This window comes from Lepidothrix coronata, unplaced genomic scaffold (genome assembly GCF_001604755.1).
Source record: "Lepidothrix coronata isolate B3197 unplaced genomic scaffold, Lepidothrix_coronata-1.0 Scaffold241, whole genome shotgun sequence".
NCBI classification, from domain to species: Eukaryota; Metazoa; Chordata; class Aves; order Passeriformes; family Pipridae; genus Lepidothrix; species Lepidothrix coronata.
Window position 1 is genome coordinate 501,066 of NW_016690421.1, and position 12,225 is coordinate 513,290.

General features: G+C 37.0%; 1 protein-coding gene across 24 annotated transcripts in view; it reads left to right on the top strand.

Moving 5' to 3' along the window:
- The window catches only part of KHDRBS2 (KH RNA binding domain containing, signal transduction associated 2), a 366,714-nt gene that overhangs the window by 337,953 nt on the left and 16,536 nt on the right, over positions 1–12,225 (top strand). For 11 of the 24 annotated variants that reach the window (XR_001877975.1, XR_001877982.1, XR_001877987.1 and 8 more), the window contains 4 exons: positions 1,370–1,477; positions 5,493–5,610; positions 7,416–7,601; positions 10,590–10,683. The gene's annotated coding sequence lies outside the window, so the exon portion shown is untranslated. The remainder of the gene's footprint in view (positions 1–1,369; positions 1,478–5,492; positions 5,611–7,415; positions 7,602–10,589; positions 10,684–12,225) is intronic. The other 13 variants (XR_001877989.1, XR_001877986.1, XR_001877991.1 and 10 more) reach the window with 7 other exon arrangements.

Consider the following 12,225-nt stretch of genomic DNA (forward strand, 5'->3'; position numbering starts at 1 on the left):
TGTTGTCAACAGATAAATCAAAGTACAAAAAGAACCCTAATTAACATGTAAAATCACCGGAAAAACTGAAAACAAAGAAAACAATCCTAGTGTCTTCTGAAGTTTTTTTGTCCTCCAAAAATCTTCGATGCACTCTGTGACTCTGTCAGTTATTCAAACTCAAGAGTTATCAGAAAAAGTATCATGTGTTATCAGTTTTACTGTACTGATCTGTGGAGACAGAACAGCCACATAGGTAACTCTCAAACCAATTATGGCTTTAAAGATGATCACCATCTTCCATTATGTTGTTAGCTAATTAAATTTTTCTAGTCATTACTGTTTATCATTGAGACCTGACAAAAACCTTTGAAATCATTAAGCCTTTGCTTTTTCTTCAGCTGGTTTTGTTTCTGGTCCTGTAGGCCAGATGCTAACATCCATTTAGAGACTTTAAGGAAAATTATTCCCACTGAAAGATTTGCTGACCTACGTACTTATTAGACAAATCATGAGCTTCGCTCATGAATATGCTGATATCTTTTAGTGAAGACATACTGTATACAATATTTATGTTCTGAGACTATGGAATCTGAAGACTAACTGTGCCTGCCAGTATGAGTACGGGAAAGATTAGTCAACCTCTGGTTGACTAAATAATTTGTATTATAACCCAACATTATAACATGTTGAAATAAATCTCTAAATCATGCATATCTGGAACATAGTTTTCATTCTCAAAGAGAAGCAATTTCTGTCAACGTAAGCATAAGAAATGCAGATTTCTAAACTTCTACTAAAAACATGTCTCTGTTTTAAAAGTTTGTTTTGCTTATATAAATCCTATTAAAAGGTTGTGTTTGGTACTTATTGAAAGGCATAAATGCCTCCTTGCCTAAAATAGTTGAATTAACTTTGAAACTTCAGATGCTTTAGCAGAGAATAGCAAAATTTATTGAGAACAGAATTGCAGGCTTTCATATTTTAAATCTGTAAATCAGAAGGAAGGTTTATTGGAGGGAGATCATACCCATGGTGTAATGGTATAGGTCATCATTCACATATTAAAAGGAAAAATATTAAAGAAAAGTATGTGTAGTTGATTGTGTAAATCCGTCATGTGCCCAAAGAATGTTTCAAGTTGTTGTATGGAAACAATCAGAACTTTCTAATATCTTTTAGCAACATTTGGGTGTACAAGTAGAATACTAGAAATGCTTCAATGCTCTAATAAGAAAAGAATTAATTATGAAAACAATATTTCCTGTTTATTTCTGTTGCTGCTGTATTTTATTGATTTAATGGAGGTATAGTTTCTTGTTATACAGTGTTATTATATAGTGTGAGAGTACCTGCTTATATCACGTTTGGCACTGTTTTTGCCATGCAGGATGCATTAGCTCATGATGGATGGCTTCCTCACAGAAAAACAATGAATACCTTTGTTACATGCCCTTGCATTACAGGACCTTCACACTGTGTTACCACCAAGTCAGAGGTACAAACTGCTGAGCTGCTCATATATGACTTAGCATTCTGTGTGGGTTTTCTTCATTTACTTCTGCATGGAAAACAGAAAAAAGTATGCACATATTTTGTATTGTGGTTTACTGTATTCATTTATAACTCCATATTCATTGCTCAGCTAATAATTCATTATATTTCTTCTTGAACTTTAGAACAATCCTGTACAACCAGTGGCACAATTCAGTGAAACGGTGTAGTGGGTTGATCCTGGCTGGTCGCCAGGTACCCACCAAAGTCGCCCTATCATCCCCTCTGCAACTGGACAGAGGAGAGTAAATATAACAAAGGATTCATGAGCTGAGATAAGAACTGGGAGAGATCACTCACTGATCACTGTCACAGGCAAAACAGACTTGAAGTGGGGATATTAATTAAATTTATTACTGACACGATCAGAGAAGGAAAATGAGAAGTAAAATACATCTTAAAAACACCTGCCCCCCACCCCTCTCTCCTTCCCAAGTTCTACCTACTCTGCCCACAGCGGCATAGGGAGACGAGAAGTGGGGGTTACGGTCAGTTCACCACAAGTTGTTTCTGCCTTTCTGCTGCTGCTTGGGGAGGGGAGACCTTTCTCTGCTCCACCATGGTCTCCCTCCCACAGAAGAGTTCTTCTCCAGCATGAGTCCAGCCCACGGGCAACAGTTCTTCACAAATTGCTGCAATGTGGGTCACTTTTCCACAGGGTGCAGTCCTTCAGGCACAGACTGTTCCAATGTGGGTCCCCCACAGGGCCACAAGTCCTACCTGCAAACCTGCTCCAGTATGGTCTCTTCTCTCCGTGGGTCAGTAGACCGCTGCCAGGACCCTACTCCAGCATGGGCCTCCCATGGGGTCACAACCTCCTTTGGGCACCCACCTGCTCTGGTGTGGGTCTCCTCCATGGGCTGCAGGTGGATCCTTGCACCCCTGTGGTCCTCCATGGGCTGCAGGGGGACAACCTGCTTCACCATGGTCTGCACCACGGGCTGCAGGGGGACAACCTGCTTCACCATGGTCTGCACCACGGGCTGCAGGGAAACCTCAGCTCCAACGCCTGGAGCACCTCCTCCCCCTCCTTCACTACTGGCCTTGGTGTTTGCACTGTTGTTCACATGTTCTCACTCCACTCTTCTCTAGCTGCAGTTTTCATCTGCCCAATAACTTTTTTTTTCACCCTTCTTAAATACATTATCACAGAGACATTACTATCATTCCTGATGGGCTCGGCCTTGGCCAGCGATGGGTCCGTCCTGGACTCTGCAGGACACAGGAGAAGCTTCAAGCAGCTTCTCACAGAAGCCACCCCTGTCAACCCCTTCTGCTACCAAAACCTGGCCAGACAAACCCAACACCCTTGCATATGCTGCTTCTTTCTTTTAATTTTTCTCTTTCTTTTTCCTCTTCCCATATACCTACTTTAGCTGAAAAGATAATCAAGGACACTGTCATTCAAATGAAATGCTACTACCCTCTGATAATATAGGAATTCAGTTTAGTATTCTCTGAGTATTTAAAACTGATAGGGTTCTTTTTCTTATTCTGTATAGTATTTTGAGAATTATATATGTTTTTAATATCTCTTTTTGAATTCATGATGTAAAGATGCAAACAACTGACAGGAATGTTACATGATGTTGAATTCCAGTTAAGCAAAGCAGGTTTCTGAAGGAGAATTTAATCCTGCAGATTTTACTCAGGTTTCATTTACTAAAAATCCATGCTGACATCAAGAAATGAAAAGGGAATATTAAATTCAGAATGTGATCTGCAGTCATTTTTATTATTTAATTAAATTCAAACAGAACACATTCCTGTAAAGGACTGTATTGCATCATTCTAGCCCATGTCCTGCTTAACTGACAGTGTGAAATAATCTTGATCTTCAGGAAGAGTACTTCAGTTACAGTACCAACATTAGGATTCTACTTTTTATATCATCATAACTAATTTTCCCATGTGAAAGGAAATTATTTAGTTGAAGGTCTTGGGACTGTCACCCACTCCAAATCTCAACCTGGCAATCAAGTTCATCCATCCATGGTAGTCATCATTTTATTTTCATAACAACTAAGTTTCTGAAGGAGGCACAATACTTTCCTTTACATAGTCTTTAATGACAGTGTTACTGAACTTGTTTGCAGATCTAAGGAAAAATGGGTCATCCACTAGACTGTGAAGGTCTGTGGAGTACGTGCTTTAGGAAATCTAGTGCTCATTCAAAAGAGTTATTGTAACCCCAAAAATACTGCATAGTTCTTAGAAAGCTTAAATAGCACCTACAGAGCTTAGAAGAAAATTTCTGCATAGAACTCTGCTTAATGAAGGCAGTAGATATTTTAATCTCTGCCTTATAATGGAGAATTAGAAAAATAATGAAGCTGAATTATTTACTAAGGTTACTCAGCAGGTCAAAGTGACATAATAAAGTGCAATTAGCAAAGGAGCAGGTTTGCTAGTAAGAAGCTGCATCAGGAAATGAAACACAGGACATATTCAGAACTGTGGTTTGTTGTGAGAACTGAACTCCCTTGTCTATCATGCAGATGTACTATTATCACTTGGCACCTGCTGGACTTTACCAGGCAACTGGATGAAGCAGCAGAATGTGTGTGTGTAGGGAATATACATACATACATATGTCAGATTTATATTCAAGAAGTGTTATTATCTTCAACCCTTTGCATTATAACTCTGTTTTTCTATAGCTGCATCAACTGTTGCCATGGTAAGTTTCTCACACTGTATGTCTTTGATGAAGAAGAAATACATCTCTAAATACTCATAAGGGCTTGAGACTCCTGGTGATACCTGATGTCCTCCCTATAGCACTGAACACATTGGGATTAAACCCTAAAAACCTACATATTCTGAAATTTTATAGTGCTGACAGTTCTAGAAATAACAGAAGTTCTATTTTAGACCGTTTTAGGGATAATTTTAGATTCAGAGTTGTTTGGGTTTTACTACTTTGAAGTCTGCTAGGATAAATTAATGGAAATAAGGCATCTGACTTTGTAATACCTAGTCAACCAAAAATAACCCTAAGAATATGTTTAAGGATCTAGAAAACTGTGTTAGTTTTTTTTAATATGAAAACATTTTATACCAAGTTCTTCATCTGGACTTATGTGGATGACTCATTTTCATTCACAGCTCTCATAGATAAAATACGGAACCCCAAAACAAGCTATACAACTTTAATCTGTCATGCCTCCATTTCTCTCATTTATCTTGTAAATATACTCTTGGCAGGGCTGGTAATTTTAGCTACCATTGAGATAACCAGTATAGTCTGTAAATGCAACTGTGTCCACTTCAAATTAAATTATCCATGATGACTATCTGCTCAATCTAAGGATTTTGGATGCTAAACAGTTGAGAAAAATAAAAGATTTTGGGAATTTACAAAATAATAAAAGTTCCTTTTTTGTTATCAAATGACTGTGAAAGTATATTGCAAAATATGTGCCACAATGCACTCGAAGGCTGGTTTCTCATGCATAAGAGAATAAGAACTCCCTTCCTTTGTCAGATCTGACCAGTATCCTAACCAGTATCTTTTTTCTGTCAGATCCAGAAATGGATGTTTGGGGTGCATGGTGGAGGGGTTAGGGGAAATACATAGAACAAGTAGAAGCTCTGCTGTATTAGCAAATTAACACCAGACTGGTTCTATCTCAGACTTGTTTTCCCAGTGCCCGTCTTTTTAACTCCACTGTCTTGCCTAATGTACAAATAGATGTCTGTGATAGTAATGTATAAAAGTTGTGTGTCCAAATGAGCTTTTATCCATAGAACCACTGGCTGACATTCCCAGGTGCTGGGGTCTGCAGTGATTTGCGTTACAAGAAAAGTGGGGGGTGTTTAATGACCAAATAACTGAGTTTGACTAAAGCCGAGGAATGGATTATATTATCCTTCAGCATATCTACCAGCAGAATTTTGTGTGAGGCAAATTGCTCAAAGTAAAAGCCTGCTAATGCTGTATTTCTTGTTTTCTTGAGGTCTTACAGAAAATCTTAGGATCTGATTTTCATCAGAGTTACAAGTGGCATCACAGGAGTTTTTCCTGACTGTGCAAAGTGCTGTTTAAGGTTAGGTGCAAGCATTGGGTTTCCCAGGGTATGTAACAGTGGGGAATGTTTTATTTTAACTCAGAAATGTAATAAAATATTAGTCACACTAATGAGGTATTGACATACTATAGCCACAAGTGACCAGAAAACCAACTGCAAAATTCATAATTTTGTCAAGAAAAATTAAAGATTTGAATAGAGTTAAGCAATTAATAAAGGAGTAACACATTGAATAATGAAAATAAAAGAAATATTGAATGTTTTTCAGTGCCCTTTCTTATACATGAAATTAAGCAGGAAAAAAATATAACTTAACCATTGTAGACTCAATGGTTGAAACAAAAAAAAGAATAAAACCAAAATTTACCTCAACCACTGACTACATCGAATGTATACATGAAAAGACCTGAATTAGGGTTTCACTGGCTTGTAACTGGTATTTAACTAACTTCACAGTGCTTGGCTTGCTTTAACCATTTATTTTGCAAGCCTGATATTTATACCTACCTAATATTTTCCATCAAGGAAAAGTTTATGGAAAGTTTTACATAATTTGCAAATTGAAAATTCCTGTATCAGAAATTTGCTTAGGGTATGAGGAATTCTCCTGAGAGTCCTAAAAATTATTTTCTGATTCTTTCCTGAAAATCTGTTTGGTTTGGAGAATATCATGAGACATCCACAAAGTTGTTGTTTACCGACTCAGTAAACTTGCTAGAAGCAGTAAAAAAATGTGTGTGTTCCCCTTCCCCACTGATGAGATTTTTTTTCTTCTATGCGAAGTTACCTTAGTGTGACAGTTGGGGAAGTATTGAGCACATTCATCATCTAACTTCAAATACCTAGCTTTTGCCACTGTGGGTACTTAGGGTACCTATGCATTCAGTGGAGTGAAATTTGCTTACAGAAAATAATTCAGAGTACCTTAGCCAGGTATCTGGATGTAGACAAGTACACAAGTCTCCATTGGCTGGCTGAAAAGACTAACTAACGTGTTTAAAAAAAATACCTCCCTCCTCAGCCTTAATCTTCAAATTATCTCTTGATTCATTGATTTTAATAAGAACTGATTTTAATTAGTCTTTCATAGACCCATTTTTGTTAATATTAACAAGAAATGAAACTCCAACCCAACTTGTCCTCACAAGTTCCCATTCTCATCCATACCAGCATTCAGAATTCATTTACTCAGGATGAATATAATTATTCTACTGTATTATCTGCATAGTGTTGGTATTCACACAATTCACTACCACAAACCTCCTTTTTTGTTACACTGTTCAAAGCATACTCATACTACCGTGCATGGACCATGGGCCTTCATCTCAAGTAGATTGCAGGTGCAGAAAAGGTATTGAGGCAACACCTGATGAATTTGTAGCAGTACAAAAATTAAGAACTTAAATGAGAAAGCTAGGATAAAATTATAGCTAAAGTTTCATACAGTAACTTTACAAAAAGGTTCAAAAAGTTAAAAAATAAAAAAAAAGTAGAAATACCAGTTTTAGTTTAGTTTTCTCCTTTCCTTTCTTTTTTGCTCTGCTGTGTACACTCATCATTTCAGAGACCCTAAAGAGGTGATCACATGCTCTCCCATTCTACTTGCAGGGCATAGGAATGTGTTAGAACTGTGTAGAAAATCCTGTTGTTATTTTTTGTAACTGCTTTATCTCATAGCATGCAGAACTTGGAAGGCAATGTCTTCCCAGAGTTTTCTGTCATCCAAACTATCCCTGTGTCACAGAGATGCTGTGTGAAGCTACATAAGTAATTTAAGCTAAAATATTAATGCAACAACTAATTTTATGTTTTTCATTGAATATGTCTGCCCAACTTTATCTTGATTTTCAGATTTTTGGAGCCTTAGGGAAGTACTGTACCTTTTGAATGGTGTTCAGGGAACTGAGAGTGCTCAACATCATTTGCAATAAATCACTCTGTTCTGAAGGACTGAACCTCAGGTTGGGACTCTCCACAGCCCTGAGTTCTGGACCTCAGGCTACCACTCAGACTTAAAGTGATCTTCCAGTCTATCAGGTGAGCTGTGGTATTTTTCTATATATTTTTAGTTTATTTCAAATATGATGTAATTAGATCACCTCAATCTGCAAAAAATAGGATTATTTTAAACTAGTTCTCATTACATTTGCCATTGGAAAAGAGCTCATACAGAGATATACCTGTGGTGCATGTTACTTTGAGACAGGATAATGCATCTAAGTTCTTACACTCTTTTTCGGTCATAGAGAAATATAATCTTTAATAATCTTTCTCACAGAAGTAAACTATATTTGTACAGTATGTTGAACATACAAATAGTTTTAAAAAAGTGAAATATTTGAAGAAATCATCTCCACTTGTTATGAGTTAGCTCATTGAGAAGGTCATGTTAAAACCAGATTTTGCAGATTCTGGGTTTTTTTGGTCTGTTCTCCACTTGTTCATCTATGAAAATATTGATATCTTCACTGCACTACTGTGAACATACATTTATTAATGTTTATAGGGTTCATTTACTGTAACACTGTTGCAACAAAATATGGACAATGAAAATCTGTAAGACATTAAATAAATCTACACCAGCAACTATTTGGATGAAAAAGAATAAACAAAAAAGAGTCAGACCACTAGAGTGTAAGACAGATACAAATATTTAATTCAGTCTTATATCCAGAATGAGTTAGGTCTTGTGGAGAGAAGGGTAGGAAGGCATCCTGTAATTAAAGTCTATGTCCTCCTGTATATACTAAAGAAAATCATCTAATTATATTGGAAATTATAAATCTAGCATTTCCTAAATCTTCCATACTAAATACTGCATTGTATTTTTCTAACATAAGTTTATATAGAGACATAATGTCATACAAAAATACAATTATTGCATTTAGTTATTAGAAATGAGCTTGTTTCTTCAGCAAACAGCTTGTGAAACAAAAGACCATTGTCAGCCTTTGTTCTTGGTAGAGAGTGACATCTAGAAGGTTTCAGCTGACTAACAAAATTAATATCAATAGCTAATGTGGAGTTACACTGCAGCTGTACACAGCTTCACTTCCTATACCTCAGGCACCTCCACAATCCTTTCCTTGCTCCTCCTGACCGCATACCAGAAAACAGACCTGAAGCTTAGTCTGCACTGCAGAGCAGCATGAAGCCCTCATGTAGAACCCAATTCCCTGTCATCATGTGTTCTGAAAGTGGTGACACTTTTTTTGCCCACACTATTTTTGGATTTGCTCTTGCAAATGGTGATATTTTAAACTATGCCCTGCTTTAGATGTAGATTTTTGTCTGCAGCAAAAGAGCTAAAAGAATGCAGCCAAAAGCTATTCAAGCCTAACATGATTCTAGACTGAGGAAAAAAAAAAAAATCAGTGTATTTTTCAAGATTCCTTCTCCTAGCTAGAGCTGAAAATAAACCCTAGGTGACAGTATTCACACTCCACTTTTAAGTAGGCTGTGAGTGAGATAAGAAATAGGTAGAATATGCAGGTTTCTTAAGGGTTTACTTAGATTATAGTTAAATCTGTTAACACTTTGTAAATAGTAATCTAGGGCTCTTAGAAATATTTTTATTTATTATTATTTGTGCTTTGCACATGGCAAATGGGAAGGGGGAAGCTGTTTGTTTTCTATCACACAGAATGCTGTTCATCAGAACTAAAATACCTTTACTTAGAGCCCAAACTCCTAACAATTGGACTAAGTTTCCTAAGATGGTTTCCAATTAGGACTTGTGTTCTTGTTAGTATTCTTGGAAACTTGAGAGTAGTGATTCTTTTTCAGTTGGTAACTACAGGTTTAAATAAGTGATAAAGTGTTCCAGAAGTTGGGAGACCCTGCTAGGTTTCTAGAAGTTTAACAAAAATCTATAGAGGAAGAAAGGGAAGTCTCGATTTTTCCACATCCTGAGCAAGCCAGGACTTCATAGCAAAATACCAAGGTTCATCTGATTCCATGACTTCCTTGCGTTTTCTGATTTTCTTGTTTTTCAGCTGTATATGTGTATACGTGTGTGTGTGTGTGTGTATATATATGCACATATACTCAATTCTGGTCCAAAGGACAATTTAGCCCCTTTTCAGGTATGTGTCAAAAAAACCAAATGGGATGAAACTCCCTCCACTGTTTATAAAATGTGACTAAATACCTAGTGTTGACTATGTAGCTGTCTTTTAGGTAACTGAGATTGGGTGAAGTTAATCGCAACCTTAATAATTAAACTCCTAAGGGACAAAAGTTTTAAATTACAGTTGGGGGAGCTACTTTCATTAAAAGGTACAGATTGTGTGTATCATGTCATATCATATAATTAATCAAATTGTGTTAAAACTGAAAGAACACAAGGCTTGACACATATGCTAGTCTTTGGAGTTTGAGATAAGCCTGTTCTGTGCCCAGTGCTCTGTTGTGTAGCAAGAGGTTGAAAAGTGGGCATAGAGAAGCACAGCCCAATGCACAAGAGCTTTGCACAGACCATTCAAGGCTTCACTTTGAGCTCCCCGTGTGCAGCATTCACCTCATGGAAACTGTCCTATGGAGTTTCCTAGAAGTGGGTTTTCTGTACTTCTGTAACCTTTGCTAATTCTTTCCTCCACTGGTTTTGTTGTTGAATTGTTTGTTTAGTAAAATGTTTGTCTAGGAGAAGGCACTTCTGTTGATAACCTTCAACATTTTCAACAGGTAGATCAGACATTTCCATCTGTATCTGAGCATTGAAGACATACTTCTGTTTTCAGAAGCACTGACAACCTTCAGGTTTCACTAGCCTTAACTTCAGGTTCTCAAAAATCAGGAGTCGTCACTGGCATGCAAGATCTACATGTCCTGACCCAAAACATATTTTTTGTACTTCTCGTCTTGCATCTTTATACAGATGGATAAAGATATATAAAGACATATCATTATACTGTGGAAATTAATATATTATAGATTTTGAGACAGCCAGCTGGTATGAATGAAAGCCAGAGAACTACTGAAGATGCATATATTACACTAATGTTTTACTAATATCTGGAATTGCAGCTGAAGTGAACCTCCTTTATTTTCCTAAAAGCATCCCTAAAGACTGGGATATGTTGCTGTACTCTTACACTATAGTGAGGATCTCCAAAATCAGGTAAGTAAATGAGGAGATAAATTATATAAGTATATGCATTTTTTCTCAAGATAGATAAAATTAAATGTAGGAGAATACTCAGCCTGAAGCTAATAGACATAAGACACTGTGAACCATACTAGTAATAAAGATATTAAGGTGCCAGTTATTCCAAGACCTTACTGGCAAGTTCTGTAGGTACAGATGTAACATGTAAGTTTGAGTAACTAATCTCTCCTTGTAACACTGCTACAGTTTAGTCAGGGCTGAATCTAGCCTTTAGGCTGTGTCCTGAACTCTCTCTTCTCTCAAAGTCAAATATTTTTAGCTTTTATTGACCTAACCAGCTGACTCCGCTCAGCATTTGTTTTTGGTCAAATGCACTTCTCCCCTCTACATCTAAACTGACTGACCAAAGAAGTTGTGTTCTTCAGACATGAAATGAATTTTTATTACTGAAGTCCACAGTGCAGATCATTGGAAGTTATGTAATAATGTGAAAGGACATATAATTGAAAGGCTGTCAGAAGATGAAAGTGTATTAAGCTTCCCAGAGCATTCACATTTGCAACTCATAAAGCCTGATGACACTGAAAAAGCAATTCAGTGTTTAATGCATGCACCTCTGGTGGCAGCGCTCCTCCTTAGCGCTGGCTGTTGAAATATCACAGTCTGTAGCATAGGATTTAATACAGGAGTTTTCCATTAAAGATGTTAGCTGTTGCAGTTCGCAATAACTTCTAGCTCAGCTCACCTGCTGGGGACACAGTACTTTGTCCTTGAGTAAGCAGGATTTCTTTCATCCTATTCTTCTCACTGGAGCAGAGAGGAAGTAGAGTGTGAGTACACATGGAGCAATGTACAACAAGGGAGTAACTGCAATACAGGCATATATTATTATTGGATTTAAATGTGAAGCAATAATACATATGAAATAAAAGTAAGTCTGTAACTATCCTGACATTCTCCTAAATGTGCAGTAAAACAAATAATAAATAATAAATAATAAAACTGTAGGTTACACTAATCAAATTCAAATCAGTTCAACTGCATAATTTTCAGTGAAGAGGTGCTTATGAAACACAGAATAAACTGCAGAAGGGAAGGTTCATTGCTTCCTAATCAAAAGCAGTCAGCTTTAAACACCAGCCAGTCAGGTGATAGGTTTGTCATTTCTCAGCTGTGCTCTTGGAGGGAATTTGCCAAGAAGGCTTGACAGCCTTTAAACTTTGCAGAGCATTTTTTTGCCTGTTTCTGAACATCATGTTGATCTACAAAAACTCCTGGGAGACTGGGAGGAGAGGCAGAGTAACAGCAGTTCTATTAAAATATATTTGCTGCAATGAATGTCAATCAGAGTTTATAGTGTGAAAAAATGTGCATTTTCAGAAGAGAAATTTTCACCACCCCTCAGGTCTAATTCTTTCTTGTCTAATTCTGTCCAGCTACTCTGGGGGACTGAGGAGTGTCAATCATTAATTGCCTGAGTGTCAGAGAAGTAAAGGCTTGTAATGCATCACTAAAAGTCAGAAATCAGGGTGTCTGAATTATGATGGGAAGCTT